The following is a 3,660-nucleotide window of genomic DNA, read 5'->3' on the forward strand; positions in this document are numbered from 1 at the left end:
ATTTGAGAGAAATGCTACATCCATAACATTTTTAGAACAAATTATAAATGACAAGTTGTTATTGGTTTTAAATTGAACCCACTACCGATATCATTTTTTTATCCTTCAAAAATACCTTGCCACATAAAATTTGTTACAAAATTATTATGAAAATGTTGTAGACATAGAATTTTATTTTATTTTGATCTATAAGGAACTGAGATCTCGCGATTGTGAAAATATTGTGATAAGAAGATGTTATAACATTTTCATAATTCATTTATTTTTAGTTGTGATTGTTCTTAGTCTCTTATTTTATTATTTTATTTTGACCTTTAAAAAATTGACGCCTCAATATAATTATGAAAATATTGTAAAAATTTGTTGCATCAGCGTAATTGTGTATGTACATATAATATAATATAATATTTAAAAGCACAAGCAAAACCAGCGTATTGTGAAAAAAAAAAGGGCCAATGAACAGTGCAAATCGTCAATAATTGTGAAAATATTGTAAGAATTTGTTAAATCAGTGTAATTGTACATACACATAAATATTTAAAAGAAAAGACAAAAATAGCACAACCAAAACTGGCGTACTGTGATTTGTGGGAAAAAAAAAACCAAATGAACAATGTTGTGAAAGTGTTGCAAAAAAAATTGTGGATGTAGCACTTTTTTTTTTTTTTTTTTTCCATAATACCTTTAGTTTTAGTTTTAGTTGTGGATGATTTTAGTATGATATTTTATTTTAACCTATAAGAAATTAACATATCAACGATTGCAAAAATATTATGACAATTTATTGTGTTAACTAACAGTTATATATATATATATATATGTATATATATATATATATATAAAAGAGTGGACAGGATAAGAGGCCTTGACAACGAAGCTGGCGGTGCGTCGCGAGTGAGAGCGAGAAGTGAGGGCAATGGAGCGAGAGGGTTGGGATTTAAGTGGTTTGCGGAGGCCATTAAAGGATTTGGGAATGGTTAGGGTTTGAGAGATAGGGTTGGTAGTAGAGAGAGCCTTTGGTGTTGAGGATAAGAGAGTGGCGGAGGTGGCTGAACAAGAAGCCATTTTTTTTTTTGTGTTTCTCTACCAAAGCAAAAGCTTCACTCACTCGCTCACTCTATCTCTCAGTCTCTGTGGGTTTGGGTTTGGGAAGCCTTGTGTAAATGGTAGGTGAGACTTGAGCGTTGAGAAGATAAAGAAAGAAAGACGGGTGGAGTTGGTGGCACTTTACTCGATAAACCGGTTCCATACATTTTGGGAAACAGGTATTCTAGGTAATTTTTAGCGACACCCAATTATATAATTTTGTACACAAACTCACTTATGTGACGAATTATAGTTAGTGAAAAAGTGATGATGAGTCTATGTAAAAACATTTTTTTCTCAATTATAATTCGCTATATGGGCAAGTTGTGGTCAAAATTGTATAATTGGGTATGGTACTAGAATTTTTCATTTTTAGCTGACGTATAATTTGCACCTAATTTTGTGTTGTACAATGTTTCTCTCTAAACTGTTTTGAAGACAAATCATTCAAACTTTTTTTTTTTTTGAAATTGTATCTGTAGAGCTCGTGGGCCTGATAGCCTCAGCCCATCGTGTAGTAGGCCTAAGGCCCACGCTGAGGAAGACTGACCATCCAAGGCTAAGTTGGGGAAAACCTCTTTTTTGGATCCACGCCGAGGACCTCTTCGTCCTCGGCATGCTAAGGATAATTTTGGGAAAGGCCAGGCTCAGAGCAAACTGTCACCCTCACACTTAATGCATTCACCTAATTCCTCTGGCCGCATTAATGGAGATATAACCCCTTAGCAGGGCAACGTTGATCAGAGTGAACCACTTGAGTACTGATAAGGCCTCTGATGGGACGGACGGCCAGAAGAAAGACGAATGAATGATCAACAGATGGAAGATCGAGATAGGACGATGAAGACTATATAAGAAAAGCAAGTAAAGTAAGATGAAGGGGGAAAAAAAGGAGGGAGAAGAAAAAGGGCTCCTCGGCCATGAGCCGAGGAGCATCCCCCCAGTTGTAAATAAGTTCTAAGTATTTTTTAATAAAAGAAGAGAGTTCATGCTTGGTGAACGAAGGCCAGCGTCTAAACCTTCAATCCACCCTCTACAAATTTATTGTTTGGGCTTGTTGGGCTGAAACTCCATTCATATTCTGGGTCAACTCCAAATTGAGTCCCTACAATTGGCGCCGTCTGTGGGAAGGATTAGTGCGCTGGCCGGCGCACCAGGCGATTGTTCTAAGTGGTTGTTTTACAGTTGGTTGGCGAAGTAAAAAAAAAGAAGAGAAAAAAGAAAATTGAAGAGTTGACAGCGAAAAGAGAAATCTTGATATTATTTCATAAATAGAAAAAGTACAAATTACAATCAGAGGCTCAGGCAGGCGTGCTTTACAAACAAATTTACAAGCTAATCCTACCAGCTAGTTCTACAATCAGAGGCCCAGGTGGACCCGCCCTAAAAAACTAGCCAGAGGGAAGTGTCAACCCATGCTTTTATTGGCATCAAGAGAATGGGAGAGCTTAACAATAAAAACAGGGAAGGGGGAGGGCCAGCTTGTTTCAAGGCCACCAACAACTCCTTTCTCGGAGCGGCGGAGCTTGAACAGAGAGAGGAGCAGATGCAGGGGCTCCGGGACACCCTCTCCCGTGATGTTCCCTTGATTCTCTCCACTCCTCACGAGCGTTGGCCGTGGGAGACGGCAACACTCGAGCACCGCCCATGACATGAATTCGCACGCCTTCTTCGTCGGGGGTGCGCTCCGAGGAGAGACGTTAGGTATTTCAACGACATCCCTCCGGGTCACCTTGTATGGCGCCATCGGGGTTACGCCTAGATTCTGCCGCACCGAAAGCCCAGTGGGGGCTGCGGCCATAATGGCTCTTGGCACGGATGTCCTCACACCCGCCCAAAGCCGCCTCATATTTGCCAACTCCAGTCACAATTCCGGCGGGGTTGTTAAAGAGGCTTGGAGGGCTGAAAGGGTATGTTCTTTCTGTTTGTGTTGGGAGGTTCATGGATTATAGAGAAACCATCCCCCCACCTTATATAGGGGATGAGGGTTGGTGAGAATTAATTCATGCAGAATTCGAAAAGAGAGTTATCAGCAAGTCTAATAATGAAGCTACCAAATTCCAAGGGGGCCGTAGACCGTTGGATTCGTGTTAATTCACGAGGACATTAATGAAGGCGCGTTTCGCGCACCGAAGCGTCAAGCGCAGAACACGAACGGACAAAGGACGCTCCATAAATGAAAAAAGATGGGGGCTCGAGCTGGAGGCGAGATCAACGCCACGTGTAAAGATCATAATCCGACCCAAGGAGGAATCATCTCCAGTAAAAGCGGCCCGAGGACAAACCCCTACTTACAGAAAAATAGAAGTGGTAGACAGAACCAAGGCATTGCATGGTCCTCGGACCCAAGCCTATGGTAAAACTATTCACACCGTTATACCTGGGTACTAGACAGAACCAAGGTATTGCATGGTTCTCGGACTCAAACCTATGGGGAAACTAGATACTTACAAAAAAATAGAAGTGGTAGACAGAACCAAGGCATTGCATGGTCCTCGGACCCAAGCCTATGGTAAAACTATTCACACAAAGCGACTATCGGGATCACGACTTCAAAGGTATTGCATGGTCCTC

Source organism: Quercus suber, unplaced genomic scaffold, assembly GCF_002906115.3.
Source record: "Quercus suber isolate HL8 unplaced genomic scaffold, Cork oak 2.0 scaffold_320, whole genome shotgun sequence".
Taxonomy (NCBI): domain Eukaryota; kingdom Viridiplantae; phylum Streptophyta; class Magnoliopsida; order Fagales; family Fagaceae; genus Quercus; species Quercus suber.